The sequence below is a fragment of the Bos indicus genome, chromosome 26, assembly GCF_029378745.1.
Source record: "Bos indicus isolate NIAB-ARS_2022 breed Sahiwal x Tharparkar chromosome 26, NIAB-ARS_B.indTharparkar_mat_pri_1.0, whole genome shotgun sequence".
In the NCBI taxonomy this organism is placed as follows: domain Eukaryota; kingdom Metazoa; phylum Chordata; class Mammalia; order Artiodactyla; family Bovidae; genus Bos; species Bos indicus.
In genome coordinates this window covers 32,633,393-32,657,945 of record NC_091785.1, presented here as the reverse complement: position 1 = coordinate 32,657,945, position 24,553 = coordinate 32,633,393, and the positions used below count along the sequence as shown (strand labels likewise).

Here is a 24,553-nt window from a genome sequence, read left to right as displayed (position 1 = left end):
CCATTTTCAATGTCAAAAAGTTTCTTATATTCCAATGTCAATTCAGAGGTAAACAGCATTGCCGCCAGGCCTCTGGAGTATTTTGGGGCTATTCTAGGGATCTCAAGTCTAAAATATCACAGAATGTTAGCTCTTAAACATTTCTCTGAATAAAGCAGTATTTTTCGCATGTGTATTACTGTTAAACTTCATTAATTAGTTGGTCATGTAGCTTTTAGCTATGAATATGCCAAAATGATGACGTTCACTTATTGGGGGCGGGGGGGCTTCCCTGGTGGCTCAGTAGTAAAGAATCTGCCTGCAATGCAGGAGCCGCAGGAGATGCAGGTTCGATCCCTGGGTTGGGAAGGTCCCTGGAGGTGGGCATGCCAACCCACTCCAGTATTCTTGCCTGGAGAATCCCATGGACAGAGGAACCTAGCAGGCTACAGTCCATAGGGTCACAAAGAGTCAGACACGACTGAAGCGACTTAGCACGCACAAGTGAGGGAAATACAAACATGTTCAAAGACCTACTCATTTTGAAATTTTAAAAAACATCACTGTTACAGAATAACTATCCAATTAGCAATTGTCTATGTGATTCATCAAGAGAATAAGCATCAGAAAATCAAAGTCTCCTATAAGTCCAAAAGCTCAGTACTTAAACAGTATTTTGCTTTTTATAATCATGTCAACTTTGATTATGCATTTTTAATTGTCAATGAAATTTAGTAATAAAAAGGGAAAGCCTTAATTGAAATGCTTGTAAAATCCTCTTACTTGGAGAGTTTGTGTGAGTTGATTAATTAAGAGACTTTCACAGTTTTCATATTGATTGCCTTTGTGTTTCTGAACTTCCTGTCTGTTGGTTATGTGCAGGGTAGAAGAAATTGTGGCTGTAACAAGATGCAGGATTTCTCGACACAGGTTCACACTTTGATAAATTGGGTGGTTCTTCCCCCCTCTTTTGGGGAGTATTTCTCTGTTATCCCATTTTGTAGAAAGAGACAGGCTTTTAAACACTGATATTTTCCTTTCCTGTCATAATTCTGCCATATGTTTTTAGGAGATTAGATATCCTATATCTAATATAGTTTTTATTTAACATATTAAACTAAACATAAAATGTTTAACATTTAATTTAACATATTAAACTAAACATAAAAACAGAATTGGAGATATACAAATAAGCTAGTTTTGCTAGGACTAAGACAAACGGAAATGTTTCTATATCTGTTCTAGATCTCTACAGCAGAAAATATTAAAGATACAGGAATTTTCTGCCTACATTTGGGTGTTGGAGTACAATAGTAATAAGATTTTTCAATAGTCCTGAGAAAGAGAAAGGTTTAAAATATGGATATCTCAGTCTACTAAACAATAAAGTTAAGTATTCCCTATAGTACCACTGACAGTGACTTATGGAATTTATGAAAACAGGTTAAATTTTGAAATAAAGGAATTAAAATTGTCTTTGGTATACTTGATAAGACATTCCATCTCCTACTAAATATTTGGGGGAACTGTTATAAGATAAAATAAATATTTAGGGTGATGTTATAAGGAAAAATAATTAAATTTTAGGATGTCATTATAAGACAAACTTTAAAATTTTCTAGTTTGTTTGTTTAGGAATTTTCCCTCTATAGCAAGACAAGATACTCCTTTCTTCCTTTGAACATTTCAGCATATTTGTCCAGCATTATTTTTTCATTCTCTTTTATCCCCGGGGCTCTCAATGTTTAAATAGCTCCCTCCCATGTAAAGCTTTGCACCGATATCGATCAGTCTAGGCTGGAAGTTACTATGAGGCATTTTCAATAATCAGCCCAGCTGTTCAGAGAGCTTCTTGAATATAACCCTTAGGTAAACAGCATAATACACTGAGAACTCTCTCTAGCAACCAGCTCTACTTTGCAATCTCAAAGATTGCTATTAATGCTTCACTAAACAAAGAACTTAATTCTGATTTTAACAATGGAGGCTAAAGGGTAATTCAAACAAATCCCATCTTTGATTCAAATATATAGAAACTATAAGTGGTCCCCCGCCCCCCCGCCCACATGCTTGTATATTTGATGAATTCAAAAGCAAGTGTGTTGAGTAAACCATTTTTACAGCACCAAAAAGCAACTGTATGCAAGGCAATTTTTTAGTATTACCATTTTACTCCATAATCCTCGCATTCAGATTTCAGTTTATTCACTTAGATCTTTTAGGTCAATTATATTATCTACCTTTATGTAATGTACAGCAAAGTAATAAAAATGCAATTACTTATTTAGAATTTTACATTACTTTTTAATTTCCTCTTTCCTTAAGAGTTAAATGCTAAAGAAAAAGAGACTTTCACATAGCACTCCTAATTATGATTTCCTACTGACATGCAACAAGGGAACCTTAAAAGAAGCACCGAAAAAATGGACACTATATATAAAGTATAATGTAAAAATAGCATTAGGTAGCCATTCAGTGAAACCCATAATGTTCACACCCTTCAGTGGGTGAAGAATAAACATCATAAAAGTAAATAGCATTCCAAAATAGATGGTTCCTATAAACTCTTGAGCCCCCAAATTGTTTTGCTTTTAGAAAAAGAAAACAAAACCAAATAAAAGTGAGGTATAAACAATTCTTAATGTTTCTACTGAAACCATTCGAAAGTCTTTCAGGTTGTTATTTAAGTTAAATTAAACGGATTTGTCTGGTTAAAGCTATTCTGAGATGTAGTAAGTAGACAGAGGCTTCTAGGTCTTGGAAGAATGGACCAGTCTTCTGATAAACAAGAAATTTGAAATGTTTCTTTTAGTTTACAACTCACCACAAATACCATATCCATGAAAGTAAATCAGAATGATCTCGGTTTTTTCTTTTTATTGTTGTTGTTGTTGATGATCTGTTTAATTTTGTGATGGTTGTTTGTTTTCTCTTTATTTTAAGAGAGAAAATTTGGTCTCTAGCATTTAATTTATACCTACTGTGTCATGCGGTTATTTGCCAAACGAAAAAGACATAGTCTCTGCTCTTGATGGAGTTTATAATCTATTGGAAGAGATGGGACTCTCCCCTGACCCCAACACACTGTCCAATGGCGGAAAAAAAATAATGAGTGATTACAATATATACAAATAAGAATATTAAATAATATTAAGTACAACTGTGTACCCATACAAAATCCTGATACTGAAAAAAAAATCAAATACACAAATTGGTTAGCTCAAGATTCTTGATCTACAAAATACCACCACATAAAGATTTATCATATTTAAAAGTAAGCAAACAGCGAAAGACTCACCCGTGACTTCGACAGTTAACCATCCACGAGTGAGTCTGCCATCTGCCTACTGTGAGCTTCTCCCGCCTTCAGGTCTTTCTCCCTGCTAGGGGCTGCTTTCTTATTTTAGCTCATAAGTGTTGGCCGTTCAAGTTCTTATCTCATAAAAATGAAAGTGAAAGTTGCTCAGTCGTCTCCTACTCTTTGCGACCCATGGACTATACAGTCCATGGAATTCTCCAGGCCAGAATACTGGTCTGGAATACTCCAGGCCAGGTAGCCTTTCCCTTCTCCAGGGGATCTTCCCAACCCAGGGATCGAACCCAGGTCTCCCGCATTGCACGCAGATTCTTTACCAGCTGAGACACAGGGAAGCCCAAGAATACTGGAGTGAGTAGCCTATCCCTTTTCCAGCAGATCTTCCAGACCCAGGAATCGAACTGGGGTCTCCTGAATTGCAGACAGATTCTTATCTCATACTTCCTCCTTAAATTCTTCAAATGCTCTCCTTTGAGATCCTCATTCATTGCCATAGGATTTTTTTTTTTATCATCCAATTTCTATGTTTAAGTTGTCTCCTAAACTATTTCAATTTTCATTCCCTATTTCCCATTCATCTTGATCGTCTCACCAGCTCCTTAAACTCACTAGGTAGGAAAATCCTACCTTCTTGCTATGCGGCTCTTCCCATCAGTGAAGGGCAGGCAAATCAAGGGGGCCTCCCAGAACTGGCACATAACAATTCATTTGGAATCTTCCTTTACTTGGCTTCTCAATCTGGTCTTTTCAAATCTTCCTTTGAAATATCTCTCATATTTGTTTCTTCTCTTCCTTGTTATCATTATAACCTCTCACACAGAGCAGTGCCTCCTCCCAAACTGGTCTCCCTGTCTCCAAGCATCAATGCATCTTGATAAGTCTGATCTTCTTAAACCACTAGTCTAGTCAGAACCCTTTCAGTGCTTACCAAGTAAAAGCCAAGTCTTCAGCTAGCATGCAGAATCCTTCAAAATTGCAGCCTAAATACTTTTTCCTGGTTCCCTCTGGCAAAAAAAAGTCTAGGCTCTATTCCAGGGCTTCTCAACCTTGCCATCTCCTGACGTTTGAAGTAGGTAACTCTCTGTTGGATGGGAGGGTCTGTTCTGTGCACTGCGGGATGGTGAGCCACAGGGCCGGTCTCTACTGATGAGATGCCGGGAGCAGCCCTTCTCCCCCTGATGTGATAGCCAAATGTCCCCTGGGGGAGTCAAACCAGCCCTGCTCTAGTCAGACAGGACCTGGGCACCTGTGAGCTTCCACCCATGTGGGTTCACTGCCTGGGATATGCCCAATCATCTTTAGTGTTTACAGCCCCACTCATTGTCCATGGTTTAGCTAGCATGCTTTATCTGCCCTGGATCCTTCTGCATTTGCCCCTATCAAAAGAGATCTCTTTCTTCTCAAACTTCTAAGCACTCTATCTTGCTAAAACTACCCTCTCTACCAGAGTGAGAGCTGCTTGAAAGTAGGATCTGTGTCATCATTTATTCCCCCAAATGATTATCACAGTGTCTGGCTCATATGACGAATGAAGACACCTCCAGCCCCAGCTTTCTAAACCTTGCAGTTAGAAGACAATGACAAGGCAGGAACAACTCTGGTGAATGTCCTTGAGAGCTTCTCTGCTTTCCTATTTCAAAGGGCAAGGAAGACACAGAGAAGATCTGGACCACTCAATACAGGGTTCACCCCTTTCAGAGAAACAAGCAGTCAGATTGGGAGGGAGGCAATGGGCACGGAGGGCAAGTTGATGGCAAACTTAATGAAAAGCAGACAAAACAGTGGAAGAAGGCTTAAATACCTTTTGGAACATATGGCATATAAAAAAGTCATAAGAAAGTTTACAATAAAGAAAAGAATGTGGAAGATGGAGGGTCAAAAAAGATAATTACATGAAAGGTCTTTATTTATTTATTTTTTTTGCTGTCTAATGGAGAAGTTGAGTGATTAAGACAATAGCTTGACAAGCTACCTGGTCACAGGAACATAAATCTGAAAGAGCAGGAGATTCTCCAGCTAGCTCAGGCAGATCACATCTAGTTTTTAAAAGACAGAAAACATGAAATTTGTATGTAGTTGTGCGTATGTGTGTGTGTACGTCTGTTTGTGTGTGGAGTTATCGGGAGGGAATGGTATGCTATTGATAAACTTTGGGGAAGGAAAGAAACCATCTGTACTGTCAAGTGACTTAAAACTCGAGGCGCAGTCCAGAGCAGGAATTAAACAGCGCAGCGTAGTGCAGTCAACACCATGTGAGAGGTGCCTTCAGGGCAACACACACTGCTGCTAGAAACACCGACCAAAAAAATGGACGAGCGGGATCTCAAAAGAGATGAGTCACCCAGAGGGTCTCTGTAGGACCAGCCTACTTTCTTAGCCTTGAACCAATGTGGTTTTGCCATGGGCAAGGAAAACGTTACACTATTCCAGAAAATCAATTCCGAATGTGTAAGCCACCGAAGAATATTTCTTATAGAATAAAGACTGAGAAGAAAATAAAGGCTGAGTAGCGAAAGCAAAGGTGTAGCTAAAATTTTAATGTAGCCCTTTCTACATATATACTTAGGGGTGAAAGGGAAGAAAACCCCATCACTGGGGGAAAAAACAAAAGTTATCTGGATATAATACTGATAAAAGGAAGCCTGCAAGAGCCTTTACTTTCTAATTGTAAGTTAATTATGGTTCTTTTTCTCCTTTGTTAACTGATGGTATCACTCCCAGGTGGGTCCTGACATTTTAATTTTTATTTTGGCCTAGAACCATCTTGATAATGCTATTCAAACAAATTAGCTGATTGAACTGCTAGTGGTAAGCTATTACGCCCGTGAAATCATAGAAAAAATGGGAGCCACAGAAACAGGGATAAGATAGGAGAGGCGTGGACTAAAGTTTGGCTAAAGAACCAGGGGGACTCTTTCACTGACACATTTACAGGATCCCAGTCCTCTCTGAACGGGGAGATACTGCTTTCTGGGGCAACAGCCTTTTTTTTAGGCCTGTTTTCCTTCTCTCTGTTCTCTGACTTTCCTCTGGGCCATTCAGGTGTCCTGTTGCACTGTCCCAACCCTTGTGCTTTGCCTGCTGTCTCTTTACAGTGTTTGAAGAGCAATTATCCTTTCTTAGTAGCTATGTGGGGTCCCGCTTCTGACATGTTACCCACACTGACATGGGGTGAATAGAAAGCAAGGGACCCACAACCTTCCTCATATGCCTAAATGAGGAAAGTAGATCTCATCTGTTAAAGGAGCAACTCAGAGGGATCCTCATAGGCTTCTGGTGGGACTTAAAGTGGGGAATTTACTCATAGCGCTTGGCAAAGTCTCTGGCATGTAGAGAGAACACAGTAAATGTTAGCTCATGTGCTTCTTAAGGCTTCCCTGGCGGATCAGTGGTAAAGAACCTGCCTGTGATGCAGGAGACATAGGCTTGATTCCCTGGGTTGGGAAGATCCCTTGGAGGAGGAAATGGCAACCCACTCTAGTATTTTTGCCTGGAAAATCCCATGGATAGAGGAGCCTGGCAGGCTACAACCCGTGGGATTGCAAAGAGTAGGACATTACTGAGTGACTGAGCATGATCCCACGAGCATTACACGCTTCTTACTACTATGATGTAAGGCCCTATAATTCTTCATGACCTACTTTATGCTCTGGATGATCCTGCACACCTAGAAAATTAGCTCTTATCTCCATCAGACCTCTTTCTCTTTTTTCCCATTTTTTTGTCTGCACCGTGAAGCATGTGAGATCTTAGTTCCCCATCCGGGGGTTGAACCTGCACCCCCTTGCACTGAAAGCAGCAAGTTTTAACCACTGGACCACCAGGAAGTCCCAGACCTCCTTTTCATAACAAATATATTTTCCAATGCCCCTTTCCCATCTTGAAATGAAATTCAGAGCTAATATAATCTATGGACACACATACCAAAACCAAAAAAAGAGAATATAACACCCTAACTGTAATATAAAGAAAAAGTAACTTATAATAAGCTATGTTTCTCCATGTAAATGTGCAGGCATTGCTAAACTAGCAGATGTAGCTAAGTAGGCATATCCTTGTACTTACGTGTAAAATTAACAAAAATGTGACAGCTAGATAGGCAAACCAATACATGAGCATTCTAATGCTGACTCAAAGCTACAAGTGGCATTACCATGGACACCGTATTGCCAAAGTATCCATCTGGTCCTTGTTCCCTAGCCTTCTTGTGTTTAGGGGAGACTGTGTCCTAGTTCTGGCCACTGTGCTATAATCAGAAGGAATGTGCCTCCCTTTTGGGCCACAGCATTGAAGAGCTGGTGTGAAAACCCCGTTCACTCCAGGCCGAGGTGGCTGGTAACAACCCCAGTGGTGGAGTCAGACTGGACCTCTGATTAACTGTGAACAGTGCTCCCTGCCAATGCTTGATGGACACTTAGCATAAACAAAAATAAACCTTTGTTGCATTAAGCCACCAGGACTTCTAGGTTAATTTGTTTCTGTCCTATAACTCTACCTGTCCCTCAATGGTGAATGGCTCTTTTAACATATAGCCAGATTTTACATAACTGTTGTACACAGGGAAAAATTAGTGGATGCTAAAACCATGCAAAAAGTATTTTGTGTTTATATAGAAAATTAGGTTTAGAGAAATATAGACAGTGTTTGCACCTACATAAATGACCAGCAGGACTTGGAGAGTTTGTGCAGATCAGGATGTTGGTGTTGTGAACAAATGTGCAATGCACGGCAGGTTTCTTATCATTGACTCTTATACTGAAACAACCAAATGCCTCAACAGAGGCTCAAACCTCCCCCAATAGGAAGAATACCTCTAGGCCAGTAACCTAGAGGCAAGATAAACATGGACTTGACTGCCCAAGTGGCACGTTGCAAGGTGGCATCAATGAGTGGTTCATAGGTTACAGTGTCTTAGAAACTAGATTGGCTTCCACAAGATGTGTATGTGTATACACACACACACACACACACACACACACACACAAACCCACAGTAAGCAAGATAAAAGGTTCTCTGGTCACAGGTTGGTAACCGCTGGGCTAAAGAGTATAAAGCGCAGTCCAGAATCTTTAGACATGTGCATCATACCCTCCACAAGGGAGAACCAGCATGCACTCTTCCCCATGTTCCTTTTGTTCCAGAGCTTGTGCAGAACTCATGTTCCATAGGGTATGCCATCTCCATCTTAAGACATGAGCACAATAAGGCTAGAGAAAGGAAGAGGCTTGTGTAAAGTTTTCAGAGAGTTAGTAGCAGAGCAAGACCTGGAACCCTCACTCAAACATCAATATTCTCAGCTATAAAACAAAATTAAGTGAGATATATACTCCAGTGTAGAGGAAACTCATAAACATACTAAGTCAAAGAAGCCAACCATGAAAGGTTGACATACTATATTCCATTTATAGGAAATCGGCAGAACAAATGAATCCATGGAGAGTGGAAGAAGACTGTTGGTTGCTGGAGGCCAGGTGGAACATGGGAAGGGAAATGACTGCTTAATAATATGGGGTTCCCTTTTGGGGTGATGAGAATGTTTTGGAACTAGGCAGAGGTGGTGGCTGCCTAACACTGTGAATGTACTAAATGCTTCAGATTTCTACACTTTAAAACAGTCAATTACGTTGTGTGAATTTTATCTCATTAAAAATGAACAAGGTGAAAACACAATATACTTTTCTCTATATGATGCTCTTATGAATTTGAGTTCTTTAATTTACCAGAAAGTAGCACAGCAGTATGATCTTTTCCATATGCTTCCTCACACTGCAGTTACAAATATTTTGATTACCTTTTGTTTTCTGGTTATTATGTGAGGAAGTGGATGCCATAAACCTACAGTGAATAGAATTTCACAGGGATTGCTTATAGGATGAAAAAGATAATTCAGCTACTTTGAATAGGGTAGAGTGGTTTTCTATCCACCAGCTACTAAAGCTAGTCTGTGTTCTGCAGAATAGAAATATCAGGGCACTGGAGTCAGATGAACAGAGGTTCAAATCCTGACTCCATCACTTGATAGCTATACAGTGATAGCAAGTTATTCAGATTCTCTGAGCTTCAATTTCCTCGTGTGATATGGAGCAGTAATACCTACAATACAGGGTCACTGGGAGAATTAATTGCAATGACGTAGGCAAAATGTCTGGAACAAAACCTGAATCCAAAATAGGAAATCAACCCAACTTCCAGCATCCCCAAGCACACTATTTTCCTAGGGAGCACACCAGTGGTGCCTAAAATTTCCCTCAGAGGGCCACAGAGGTGCCTCAATTCATGCTAGGGATTTTCTTTCTGAAGCGGAGGACGTATTTGGCTTCAGGAAAAAATTTCAGAGTGAAGATTTTCTTTGTTCTCTGACTCCATGGGATGCTCTGTTGTACTCTGCAGATCAGAAAGTGGGAGTATTGGGCAGAATATATTACGCATATGCATGTGTTTATAAAACAACAAGGATCTCTGGACGGCAACCCCTACATAATCAAGGCTGTCAGAAGAAAGACTCTCTGGAACCTTCATCTTTTGATCAACTGGGAACTAAATGGGCATTTCAAGAAAAAACAAACACCTTTAGGCACAATTAACATGCTTCTTTAATGTACTGTGGTCCTTTCACCCCACACTCAGTTTTAATAGTGTAAGACAGTATTTTAGGAAAAACATTGAAAAAAATTATCTTCATTAAAAAAAAAATCCATCAGTCACATAACTGTACGTTGTACTACACAGAACAACACATGAATTACATATAGTAAATTTGGGATATTTGGTTCATATGAGGATGGAGCACACTGGATAGATATATATCTGCATCTGAACCACCAAATTGTTTGGTGAATTAACCAGTTTGATAAACAAACAAACAAAAAAACACAGCAAAGGTATTAATTCTAGTCATTTGGAACTCAGCAAGCTTAATTCAATGCTACTTAAGTCATGCTAGAAAACTAAGGAACAAACGAAGACATTTTAATCACTAAACTGCTGCTAGAGAGCCTCTAGCAGGGAAAGATTGAAAGCAAAAGAAGAGGAAGGTGGCAGAGGATGAGATGGTTTGATAGCATCACTGATTCAATGGACATGAACTTGAGCAAATTCCAGGAGATAGAGGAGGGCAGGGAAGCTTGGCATGCTGCAGTCCATGGGGTCACAAAGAGTCAGACACGACTTAAGTGACTGAACAACAAGACAGCCTCATATTCAAACAATATCTGCATTAAAGAAACATTCATTCCCCTGTTACAGTGGTCCATCCTGGGCCATAGAGGAGCCCAAAGACAAGATGCTTCTTCTGAAAAGAAGCCTAACCGGTGAGAAGATGAGTTAGCTCTTACTTTTCAGAGATTGTGTTTCTTTTTAATTCCAAGGTTGGGGAGAAAACACATATAAGCCAGTTAAAAGCCAGCTCTCCTCCCCAAAGCTTAGTGGTGGTGAAATAGGGATGGGAAGAATGAAGGAGATTAAAGAAGTAGTGTGGGAAGAAATCTTTTTTTTTTTTTTTCATGAAAATATAAAGCAAGCTCCTTCAGGGCCTGGTAGTAAGAAGGAGGGGCATATGAGAACTTTCTGGCACCCTGTCCTTGAAAAAGAATGTGAATCATGGGTTCCAATGCTCCCCACAGGTAGGACTGACATGAAGCTGTGGCAACAGTCACTGGGCAAGTATACAGGGGTTCTGAGTGTTGTGGTGACATCACCTATCAGCCCAGAAGCCATTTACTTCATAATCAATCTGCAGGGCATAAGTCTATTCAACTGAAAATGTAGAAAACAATCTTCCAGGTTATTGGCAATAAAGTGGGTAACCAGCAATAGAAAGGTGACGGGAGAGAGTTCATAGGTTTCTTCTCAGTGTGAGTTATGAGATAGTCATGTGTATTAAAGAGAGTTTTGGAATTCAGTAACCCAAAATGAAAATTGGGATCTAAAAAAATATGTGCATTGGGAAAGAAAAAAGAACCTGAAAGGATATACCTCCAAATATTATAAACAGTTATTTCTGGGTGATATAATTTTATCTTTATTTTATAATTAAGAGAAACATTTTAATATGAAAATCTTACATTTAAAAGACAAAATACAGTTTAGACCAAATACAATCAATGAACAACATAAAGGCAGGAGCACTGAAGAATAAATGTAAGAACAAGTACTAAGGAAACAGACACTGTAAAAAGAAACCAACCCAAACGGACCGCAATCCTATGAACGAGAACCAGCTGCCTGGGCAATTGGCTGAATAACTTTTAAAAAAATGCCAAGGAGTAAAAAATATGGTCTTTTATGATAAAGACATGATTTAGGATTCTTTGATGGTCCAATTTAAAACTAAAAATGATTAAGTGACTCTTACCTCTACGTGTGAAAGGAATATTATGCACTTTTGTACCCCAAGGTCTGGCTCCTTTATCCTAGAATAGTCATTTTGTATTTGTCTGATATGATCCGAATACTTAAAGTAATCTCACTCTGCAACAGAACTATAATATTAATCCTTTAATACCTAAATATTAAGATGATGAGCCACAGAATTTCCTGCAGTATGGTTTGTAAAGGTAAAATGTAAAGAGAAAATGGCCAACAATACTTGCATGGTTGAAATATGGGGCATACGTATTATGGAATAATAAGCAGTCACTAAAAAGAATAATCTAAATTCATAATATAGACACTGGAAATGTGCACATAAATCATTATTGAATGGAAAAAGCAAGGTATAGGACACTATGAATAATAAACTTTTGTTAAAAGAAAAAAGTGTGAGTTTACACATGTAACCTAGGAAGAATTTCACCTCCTCTTCTCTAAGATATGAACAGATCTCATTCTTTCACTTCATTCCAGTCTTTGCTTAAAAGTCATCTCAGAGAGGCTTGTCCTGACCCCCATACCTAAAGTAGAACCACCTGGAATTCTCTATCCCTTAAGAGTACTTGATTTTTCTTCATGGCATGCACATTTTATATTACATTTTATATACATTTTTATTGATTTTCTGACTGTCTCCCTATTAGAATCTGGGTTCCATTAGAACATGGCTTTCACGGGAAAGGGGACTTCATGTGTTTGGTTACTGTTGCTTTTTCTGTCCTAGTTCCTAGAACACAATAGATGCTCAAATATCTGTTTAATGCGTGAATAAACAAATATAAATGTGTACTGTGCTTAGGTGCTCAGTTGTGTTTGATTCTGTGACCCTGTAGACTGTAGCCTGCCAGGCTCCCCTGTCCATGAGGATTCTCGAGGCAAAAATAATGGAGTAGGTTGCCATGCCCTCCTCCAAGGGATCTTCCCAACCCAGACCTGGATTGAACCCAGGTCTCCCACATTGCAGGTGTATTCTTTACTGTCTGGGCCACCAGATGAGCCCATGAGTACTGGAGTAGGCAGCCTATCCCTTCTCCAGGATATAAACAAGTATGTATATAGACAGATATAATACATACATGTATTACATGTATATGTATATGTGTGTGTGTATATATATATATACACATACATATAAATAAAAACTTACATATAGATAAAACATATACAGTGAAAAAACTCAAAGCATCTGTACTAACTGTTCATAATAGTTATTCTTGGGGCGTGGGAGTGGGAAAGATGGATGGTAGGGAGAAAAGGGGGGCCTTTTAACTTTTTACATTATACACTTTGATTTTGCTTGAATAACTTGTAATAATGATGAAATTGTGCTATAATTTAAAAATACCCCAAACAATTGTTTTATAAGGATTAGGGCTTATGGAACTTACATAATTGCTTTAAAAATGTCTGGTGATTACATTCCTATATCTCTAGTTTCTCAATTAGACTGATCAACTTAAGATATTATAACCAATTGTGATTTCAATATCTTAACTTTAGGCAATGGTTCTCAAACTCTTGTGTGCATAGAATTATCTGCTCAGTTTGTTAAAAAATGTCAAGTCCCAACCCCAGAGATTCTGAATAGGGACTAGGTAGCAGGAATTTCTTTTTAAAAAAATATCACCCCAGATGACTGACTCAAAGCTTACCCTTTGAGAAACTGGCTCAAGATAGAACTGAACAGGAAAGAGTGAATCAACATATATTTAATGAGGACCAATTATCTGCCAGGCAATATTGAGTAATTAACATTGTTGTCAGCCACTTCAGTCATGTCCAACTCTTTGCAACCCAGGGACTGTAGCCCACCAGGCTCCTTTGTCCATGGGATTTTCCAGGCAAGATTACTAGAGTGGGTTGTCATGCCCTCCTTCAGGGGATCTTCCCGACCCAGGGATCGAGCCCTAATCGCCTGTGTCTCTTCCATTTCAGGCAGATTCTTTACTGCTGAGCCACCAGGGAAGCCTGAGTAATTAACATTAGATAATTTTAATTAATTGGTTATTAGTGGATGAATTTCAGCTAGCTGCATTTGCAACAAATGTGTAAGTGCTTACACACCATCACTTCCCAGGTGGCACTAGTGGTAAAGCACCCACTTGGCAAATGCAGGAGACATAAGAGAAGGGGGTTCAATTCCTGAATCAGGAAGATACCCTGAAGGAAATGGCAACGCACTCCAGAATCTCATGGACAGAGGGTCCTGGAGGCCTCCAGTCCATAGGGTTGCAAAGAATCAAACACAACTGAAGCCCCTTAGCACTATGCATACACACACTGTAACTGAATAGACAAAATACCTTGGAAAGTTAAAGTTATGATGACAATTTTGTGGTTCTACTTGTGTACATTTTTAAATATTATTACAGTTAATAATATCATTATTGGGTAGGCCAAAAAACATTATGCCTTCATGTCTTTATATGGGGGTATTGTTCTTAGTCATTTGATCGTGTCTGTCTCCTTGCAACCCCATGGACCGTACCCCGCCAGGCTCCTCTGTCCACGGGGATTCTCCAGGCAAGAATACTAGAGTGAGTTGGCATGTCCCCCTCCAGGGGACCTTCCCAACCCAGGGATGGAACCCAGGTCTCCCACATTGCAGGTGGATTCTTTACCAGTGGCGATGCATGGTACTAAAAACAAAGGCAAATATCTCCAATGCACATTAAAAGTAGTGGATCACCAGCTAGAAAACCTTAATTCAAGCTCCTTTTGACTATCACATGTGTATGTCCCTTCACCAGGACTCAATTTTCTCATTTATATTAGTAAGTTGCTAGAGTTGAACCAGATGCCTAGAAGATCTTTTCTGGCTCTATCAATCTATTTTTCTCGTACAAACACATACAGGCATTTCCTTTGTATCACACATGATACTTTCACCAATGGCACTTCCCTGTGTAAAGGGAGCTGCTGCTGACATGCTTTCAACCATCTTTTGTACTCATACTTCGGAGAAGGCAATGGCACCCCACTCCAGTACTCTTGCCTGGCAAATCACATGGACGGAGGAGCCTGGTAGGCTGCAGTCCATGGGGTCGTGAAGAGTCGGACACGACTGAGCGACTTCACTTTCACTTTTCACTTTCATGCATTGGAGAAGGAAATGGCAACCCACTCCAGCGTTCTTGCCTGGAGAATCCCAGGGACGGCGGAGCCTGGTGGGCTGCCGTCTATGGGGTCGCACAGAGTTGGACACGACTGAAGTGACTTAGCAGCATACTCATACTTGCACACACACAAATATGGGTGTCTATACCAAGGTTATTGATACACCCAAGTCAAACATATGCATTTAGTTCTTATTTTAGTATAAAATACCCATTACAACAAACAATTTCAAGAATTTAAGTGAAAAATAACTTTGGGATTATTTGCTTACTCAAAGACTTAAAGCAATAGCAGCAAACTCGTGACAGAAGGCTAGGAGTGGGGTCTTCCCTGGCGGTCCAGTGGTTAAGACACTGTGCTTCTGTTGCAGAGGGCTAGGGTTCGATCCCTGGTACGGGAACCAAGTTCCCACATGCTGTCACGTGCAGTCAAAAAAGCAAAAGCAAAAAAGGCTAGAAGACTCTGAGTCACTTTACGTACCCTAAGATTATGTCTGGAATTTTTACCTTTTCTGCTATCATATTCATGCTTCATTTACAAAGATTGACCCTAATAAGAACTGTTTTATTTCTAAAAATATAAAAAAGAGTAAGTATACTGAAGGGGAAAAAAAAACCCTTCATAGGAATCCTAAATGTCTCTAGGTGAAACGAATCACCAGCAAATACATCACCACCCATGAAGATTTCAAAATAACATCTTGAGAACAAGGAGACACAATGGCTCATTTCATACATTTTTTTTTTCCCTTCACATTTCATTCTAGACTAATCAGGGGGCTCAAACTGCCCTGCTGCCAAAATAATCCATATTCCATTTAGTGTTGCTGATGATGGAGAGGAAGGAAATGAAAGAAATGGGATGCCTCAAGAGGACGACAAAGGAAAAGATCACAAGGACACTGACTGCTAATTAGCAACATATTATAAGTATGGGTAAATGCACTAGTCTTTCAACTCTCGAGCCCCTAAGTTCATATCTTAGATGGAAGTGAAAATGTGTTTGTCAGTACCATGCTGGTCTCTTTTCTTGAAAGATGACGGACAGCTGGGAGCCAGGGCTGAAGGCCGGTGCAGAGATCTGCTGTTGCGATGGGGGCCGCTGCCTGGCAGCAGAGACTGCCTCTGACCAGCTCAGTTCTCTCCTCCCTGAGCAACTTGTTTATAATCGGTTCTTAAAATCTTAAAACAATCTGTTCTTTCAGCAGAAGCAATTTTCCCCCTTTCCCTGAACAGTGCCTAGACTGTTAATCAGAAACAGGGAAACTTCATGAGCCTTTTTTTTTTTTTTTGAGCCCCTCCTGAAGTGCTGAAGATGTCCCAGTCAGAAGAATCCTGCAGGAGTGGATTATAAGACACCCTTCAGGCTTGGGGACTAATTTCCAGTGCTTTTTTGGGAACCAGGATTCAATGGATAGCTCTGGTCTCTTATTCTAAGACCTATTGGAAAGAACATCCCCTTGGCCACATGGTAGCCAACCCTGTAGCTGTTTCAGATGATAGATCCAAAGAGAGTTCTTAGCTAGGGGTCTAAGGATAATGCATGGGGCATCAAGCAGTCCAAAGGAAAGAAATGATTCAGGGAGTTCTGGTATAGAAAGAGAGAGAGAGAGAGAGAGAGAGACAGGGAGAGACAGGGAGAGAGAGGGAGGGGTAAGAAAAAAGAAAGGGAGGAAGGGAGTTATTTTAAAACTGTTGAGGAGAAAGAAAAATGTATCTACACACACACACACACACACACACACACTCTGACTTTTTCGGACTCCTCTAATAAAATGGGAACATGGTGTTTTTAGACCTCTCTTAAAAGCCTCTAGCCTGTCTCTTTCCTGCTGGATTTACAATGCTAAAAAGCAAAATCCCAGAAACCTATTTCTGTTTACTTAAGAAGGATAAAGTGTTACCCCAAAACAGAGGAGCCTTTTACAGAGATTGGAAAACAAATGGTTTAAGAGCATTAAGATCTACATATCTCTCATGCCAGCACATTTAAAGTCATCAATCAAACATAATCCTGAACATACGAGGTGCAAAAGTGCTAAAAAGGCCCCAGTAAAATCCAAGCCTTTTCAGGTGTACCACCCAATCCTAAGCATTATATACAAGGCAGAAATAGCTCTCGTTTATACACACAACACCATTAGGGACAATTTATCATGTCTTTAAAAGTGATATATAGTACATTGTGAAATTGCTTATTAACTCCAGAAATAACAAACCCAGCTTGTGTAAATGCACTTGAATACCCATAATTGGAATTTTGAAAACTTACTTAGAGACTATTCTTATTTATAGTTTAGACTTTCTACTAATCTACCACCTCACTTGTATTTCAGATTTTTAAATTCGTATTTTCCAATTAGCATTAGGAACTAGAGCTATTTTGACCAAAAAGTTTTAGGATGTTTCAAATAGATTTGTTACACCAAATGCTAAGAAGGACAAAGATTACATGAACAATTGACTTCGGATAGAAATCTAAATTATATGAATTTATAATTTTATCATTCAAACCTTATTTTCTTCTAAAACACTGCCAGTCTGCATTTATTTCCTGATTTTCCCTTAATTCATTACAAAGAAATATGTATGTGACTGTTTATAGCCTTGGCTCCTACATCTGACTTCATTACAACTCTTCCTTTTTTTTTTTTTTTTTAAAAAAAAGGTTCTTTTTGTCCTATAAATACAAGATTTCATACATTAAAAATAGCACTCTTGGTCTGCATTAAAACCTACCCAAGCCAAAGCTAAAAATTGTAGGAGTAAGGAAAAAGCAGAGGAGGCCTGAAGCCAAGGTCAGACCTTGCTTCACTGGGGGTGCTTCATGCTCACCACTGTTAAAACCTATAGAAACAACTATATTCTGAGGTCCCTTTGGGCAGCACAGGGTCCAAGTTCCGGGTGGGTTTTCAGGTAGACAGACTGTGTGACTACACAGTGTTGGCCCCCTTTTGTGCTCACATGTTCACAGGACAACTGTATACTTCTCTACTAGATGACTGACGACTTACATACAGAAAATACCACCTCGTGTGTTTCTTAGCGAGCTGATGCTGCGGATTTCTGATCTCATCTGACTCATGATCAGAACCACAGTCAGAATGAGCATCGAGGTTCCTCTCTTGACTCCCATACCTGAGAAACGTTCTTCAGGCCCTCATCCAGTTAACAAGCACTGTGCTGTACTACAGGCCAAGAACTGTGCTCAATGCCGGACCCACTAAGTGCACCAAAAGTTTAGGAGCGTAGAGTCAGTGATGGAGACAAGCGAGCAAAAAAGTATAATGTTCCCAGGAACCCTGAGTGGTCAGTTCCATCCAGAAGAGTGTGAGTCGTGAAAGATTATACACAGTAGATGATTAAGGATTTACGGCTATAAGCCATCACTGAAACAGCCCAGCAGAAAGAAACATCTTTAACAAAAAGCCCTTGAAGGTGGAGCTCAAGCCATTAGGTTAGGATACATGAATCTAGAGGTTGCACGAGAGGGGATAGTTCCAAGACTAGAAGAATGTGGATTCATATTTTGGCTCTTTTCTTGGTCTGTGAAAATGGAAAAAATACGTAACCTTCAGTTCTCCCTGGAAAAATGGAGACAACAATGGCTGTTTCATAAGGATGTTGTGGGGTCTATGAGAAACATAAAAACTGTTTATGACAAGTACCTTAACTCAGTATTTCTCCAGGCTTGTTTAGAGAGATGTCAATAAGACAAAGAGGATCTTTGCTATGCAAGGTTAAAAGACACTTCTACTTTTTAGAACCATGCAGATGCTAACGTATAATCTGACTCTTCTAGACAGGGCTGTGGAACACAGCAGTGCACACGGACAATTGACCACAAAGCCCTTGTTTAGTGGAATACCCCCTTCCACAGGCAAACACACTTGGAAAATAGTGCCACAAGTCCGTATATATGTGTGTATTAAGTGTACGTATCTATTTAGACATTATAAGTGAATTTTGGAAGAGATGGCAATTATTGGAAACTGCCAAAACAAGAGGATGGAAAAGAATAGGTCATTTTCCAACAAATTTCAGCTTTGGCCAGAAAACAGCAGCCAACGGGGTCTCTGAATTCTCTGTCCGAAGAATGGGGCAAAACCACAATGCCCTACATGGAATCAAGTCTACAATCAAAGGCTTCTGCCGTCGTCCCTAGCCCATTACACTGCACTGCCCATGTGTGTTGCTAATCTCACTTCCAAGGGACTTCATGTCCAGGACATGATCTCTTCCTAAGTATTTCTTATTATTCCTAGCTCGTGGGCATGGCTCAAAATTCCATTTACAAAGCATTCCCTCATTCTCCTCAACCTAATCAGAATCCTCTTCTTTGAAAGCCTAGTTTAAAACTGACCCCTGACCCAGAAGTTTCCCCCAACTGAATCCACTTCTTCCTCCCCAGAGGCCAGCCATCAGTAGTTTGCATCTCTGCTGCAGCTGTCAGCCTGGTAAGGAAGCTTTCCCCCGAGCTGCTCTTTAAACGGGGTCTTCACTGGACTATAAGCTCCCCCAGAGCAGGGCTGTGTCTCCTCTTCCCGTCTCCACAGCACCTGGGACAATGTACTGCACATAAATGAGGAAGAAAATGCCCGTTGGAGCTACGGGCTTCCCAGGTGGTGCTGGTGGCAAAGAATCTACTTGCCAAGGCAAGAGACTCAAGAGACACAGGTTCAATCCCTGGGTTGAATCCCTGGGTTGAATCCCTAGGAAATGGAACCCTACTCCAGGATTCTTGCCTGGAAAATTTAGTAGGTAGAGGAGCCTGGCGGCTGTAGTCCATGGGGCCACAGAAGCTGGACATGACTGAGCACACAGGGCCTGGTATAATGTATTGCACATAAGTGAAAAATAAAATGCTTACTGGATCAGTTCAGTTCAGTTCAGTCGCTCAGTTGTGTCCGACTCTTTGCGACCCCATGAATCGCAGCACGCCAGGCCTCCCTGTCCATCACCAACTCCCAGAGTTCACTCAGACTCACATCCATCGAGTCAGTGATGCCAACCAGCCGTCTCATCCTCTGTCGTCCCCTTTTCCTCCTGCCCCCAATTCCTCCCAGCATCAAGTGGCTTCAATTCTGAAAAGTCATAGTAAAAGCTCAAAGACTAAGACAATATCCCAATAACAAAACACAAATTCTATTCAATTCCAATAATAATTAAGTGAACGGAACAACACATGCTGTTAATATTACACGCAGCGACGTAACAGGCCTAAAAACACAGTGTGCTTGGACTTGTCACAAAGATTTCCACACTCTTGCCAGAAATACTTTAGTGGGGAGTCTTAAGAGCCCTGGGAGCACTTCCAGGTTGTTGCTGACTGGTTTTAAAATGAACACTACAACCCAGGGTGTCGAGACCTTCCCAAACACCTGGACATCCCTATTCCCGCTGCAGTGTCCTTTCGACGATGTCCTTCCCCGGGTGGTGTCTCTTCTTTCACTTCTGACTCCCACCCTTCCCACTTGATCCCACCACTCATCAGTCGGCAAACAAACCACTTCTATTGCCAGGAAAAAGGTAAGAATGATCCTTGTACATTTTATCCCAAGTCTTATTCACGAGGAAGGAAGTGAATTAAAATCTCATCTAGCAGACATCCTTCCCCCAGCTGTGTCTAGTCACAAGCAGAATGACGATTATGTGCATCTGATCAAAACACTAAAGAGGAAACCTATATAAAAATTAGGTATGGCTTAGAAATAAGACGCCAACATGGTCTGCATATTCTGTAGAAACAACACTAAAGCAGCACCAGACTAGGTCTGCAGCTTGGGAGCCTCTCAGGTGAAAGCAGAAAATGACTCAGAAAAGAGCTACTGGAGTGTCAGGACAGTTCCTAAAATGAGCCTGCGAGTTCCGTGAGCAGAGGCCCACGTTTCCTGACACACTGGGAGGCGCCCCCACTCTCCAAGCTGAAGTGTGGAGCGCTCTGGGCTTGTAAGGCACGTGGGTTAGAGGAACAACTGTCACTGGCATAGCTGCCCTATTGCCACATATTTCCGCTCGGTAAACCCCCCTCCACCATTTCTCCCAAAAGAACAATTTTACTCCAGATGCAATGAATGGGCTCAGACTGTGCATACACGTATCCATTCAATCAGGGGAGTCAGTTAGATTAAAAAAACAAAAAACAAAAAACAAAACCTGAAATTAGCAACATGATAATTTTTCAAACTCACTGTACTGTATATATTACTGCATTTAAAAAAAAACAAACCTGTTTCTTAATTTGCCAGACATTATTCCAGAGGATGTATTTACCTTTCCTTAGAGATTCTCCCAGACAATTATTTGGTATCTGGCAGCTAATTAATATTGGGGTCAGTGTCACAATGGGCTGTGCTAACAAAACTCATTCTGTAATTTCAGCATACTTCCACTAACCTGTCTTTCCAGTAAACCTGATCTAGTCCCCATTACCCAACATGCTTTGCCATCTCTGTGCTGCTCCCCCTGGAGGCCCCAATAATATTCAGTCAAGGCAGACTCAAGAATGTATATATAATGTGCCTTTGGCCCCCATGCCGTACTCATGGTAAACATTCTAATTACTCATATTTTTAGGTGCAGCTCAAAAACCATCATCTTCAGAAAGACTCCAAGGACCCATCCTCCTGTCCATAGGGCAAAACTTATCTCTCTTTCTTAAGAGTTTGTTGATATCACCTTTTGATACTTACAATTTATATATCATATAATCATTATTTGTCTATTACAGTAGCATTCTTATTAGACTCTTTTTTGAGTGCTGGGACCATTGCTTCACCATGACTTTTAGCCTGTCCCAAATAATAATGATGGTGATAATGAAAGTGAAAGTGAAAGTCCCTCAGTCGTGGCCGACTCTGTGACCTTATGGACTATACAGTCCATGGAATTCTCCAGGTCAGAATACTGGAGTGGGTAGCCATTCCCTTCTCCAGGGGATCTTCTTAACCCAGGGATCAAACCCAGGTCTCCTGCATTGCAGGCGGTTTCTTTACCAGCTGAGCCACAAGGGACTGCCTAATACTTATTGGGAGTTGTACTGCAAGCTAGGCACACTGTTAAATGCTACTTTCATCATTCAATTTTCATCATTCTACTAAGTACTACTGTTACTGCCATATTACAGATAATAAACTGAAGTTCAGAGAAGTTCCTTGCTCAGGATCACAGCTAGTATATAGAACAGTTAAGTCTTACATATGTTTTGTTATATCTATCCTCGGACACGTTGTTTTGTAATTGTAAATGGTATCCTGACTTTTTACTTGTTTTATTCTCTCTCTCTTTTTTTGCTGTTATATAGAAATACAAGTGGTTTTAGTACACTTTTTGGAATCCAGACAATTCTCTCTTTAGTCTTTCAATGGATATATTTGAAATTTTATCATTTGTATGTAATGAACTCTAAAGGTAATGAGTATTTTTTCATTCCTTTCTTGATAATTATAAGCTCTCAGATAACTTTAACTCTGATCACACCCTTCCTAACTTTCCAAAAGGTAAAATAGCAAGATTTTACTCTTTTTTTTCTAAATGACCTTCCACCGCTGATTAAACACTGTTCAGATCAGATCAGATCAGCCGCTCAGTCGTGTCCGACTCTTTGCGACCCCATGAATTGCAGCACGCCAGGCCTCCCTGTCCATCACCAACTCCCGGAGTTCACCCAGACTCACGTCCATCGAGTCAGTGATGCCATCCAGCCATCTCATCCGCTGTCGTCCCCTTCTCCTCCTGCCCCCAATCCCTCCCAGCATCAGAGTCTTTTCCAATGAATCAACTCTTCGCATGAGGTGGCCAAAGTACTGGAGTTTCAGCTTTAGCATCATTCCTTCCAAAGAAATCCCAGGGCTGATCTCCTTCAGAATGGACTGGTTGGATCTCCTTGCAGTCCAAGGGACTCTCAAGAGTCTTCTCCAACACCACAGTTCAAAAGCATCAATTCTTCGGCGCTCAGCCTTCTTCACAGTCCAACTCTCACATCCATCCATGACCACTGGAAAAACCATACCCTTGACTAGACGGACCTTTGTTGGCAAAGTAATGTCTCTGCTTTTGAATATGCCATCTAGGTTGGTCATAACTTTCCTTCCAAGGAGTAAGTGTCTTTTAATTTCATGGCTGCAGTCACCATCTGTAGTGATTTTGGAGCCCAGAAAAATAAAGTCTGACACTGTTTCCACTGTTTCCCCATCTACTATTTTTTAAATTTAAATTGTGACTTGTTTAGATTCACATTTAGATTTAATGGTTCCTTGTTTTTCCATCTTGAGCCTTATCTTTCTTCTGGAGTCATTTTCCTGCTTTCTGAAAAAACCTTTTTTTTTTTTTAGTTTATTTTTTTAATGGAAGGATAATTGCTTTACACAATTTTGTTGTTTTCTGTCAAACCTGAATATGAATCAGCCATAGGTATACATATATCCCCTCCCTTTGGAACCTCCCTCCCCATCTCCCTCCCCATCCCACCCCTCTAGGTTGATACAGAGCTCCTGTCTGAGTTTCCTGAGCCATACAGCAAATTCGCGTTGGCTATCTATTTTACATATGATAATGTACGTTTCCATGTTACTCTTCCCATATATCTTACCCTTTCCTCCCCTCTCCCCATGTCCATAAGCCTATTCTCTATGTCTCTTTCTCCATTGTTGCCCTGCAAATAAATTCTTCAGTATCATTTTTGTAGATTCCCTATATGTGTGTTAGAATATGATATTTATCTTTCTCTTTCTGACTCACTTCACTCTGTATGGTTCTAGGTCCATCCACCTCATCAGAACTGACTCAAATGCATTCCTTTTTATGGCTGAGTAACGTTCTATCGTATATTTGTAAAACAGCTTCTTTATCCATTCATCTGTCAGTGGACATCTAGGTTGCTTCCATGTCCTAGCTATTGTAAATAGTGCTGCAATGAACAATGGGATACATGTGTCTTTTTCAATTTTGGTTTCCTCAGGGTATATGCCTAGGAGTGGGATTTCTGGGTCATATGCTGGTTTTATTCCTAGTTTTTTAAGGCAATTCCATACCATTTCCCATATGGCTTTATCAATTTACATTCCCACTAACAGTGCAAGAGTGTCCCCTTTTCTCCACATCCTCTCCAGCATTTATCGTTTGTAGAATTTTTGAAGATGGCCATTCTGACCAGTGTGAGGTGGTATCTCATTGTGGTTTTGATTTGCATTTCTCTAATAATGAGCAATGTTGAGCAAATTTTCATGTGTTTGTTAGCCATCTGTATGTCTTCTTTAGAGAAATGTCTGTTTAGGTCTTTTTCCCACTTTTTGATTGGGATGTTTGTTTTTCTGGCATTGAGTTGTATGAGCTGCTTGTATATTTTGGAAATTAATCCTTTGTCAGTTGTTTCATTTGCTATTACTTTCTCCCATTCTGAGGGTTATATTTTCACCTTGCTTATAGTTTCCTTTGATGTGCAAAAGCTTGTAAGTTTAATCAGGTTGCACTGTTTGAGTTCAGTTCAGTCACTCAGTCATGTCCGACTCTTTGTGACCTCATGAACCGCAGCACGCCAGGCCTCTCTGTCCATCACCAACTCCGGAGTCCACCCAAACCCATGTCCATCGAGTCAGTGATGCTATCCAACCATCGCATCCTCTGTCGTCCCCTTCTCCTCCTGCCCTCAATCTTTCCCAGCATCAGGGTCTTTTCAAATGAGTCAGCTCTTCGCATCAGGTGGCCAAAGTACTGGCGCTTCAGCTTCAACATCAGTCCTTCCAATGAACACCCAGGACTGATCTCCTTTAGG

General features: G+C 40.4%; 1 protein-coding gene across 15 annotated transcripts in view; it reads right to left on the bottom strand.

Annotated features, from left to right (window-relative positions):
* VTI1A (vesicle transport through interaction with t-SNAREs 1A) overlaps nt 1-24,553 on the bottom strand; it is a 382,104-nt gene that overhangs the window by 186,460 nt on the left and 171,091 nt on the right. The gene's annotated exons all lie outside the window — the stretch shown is intronic.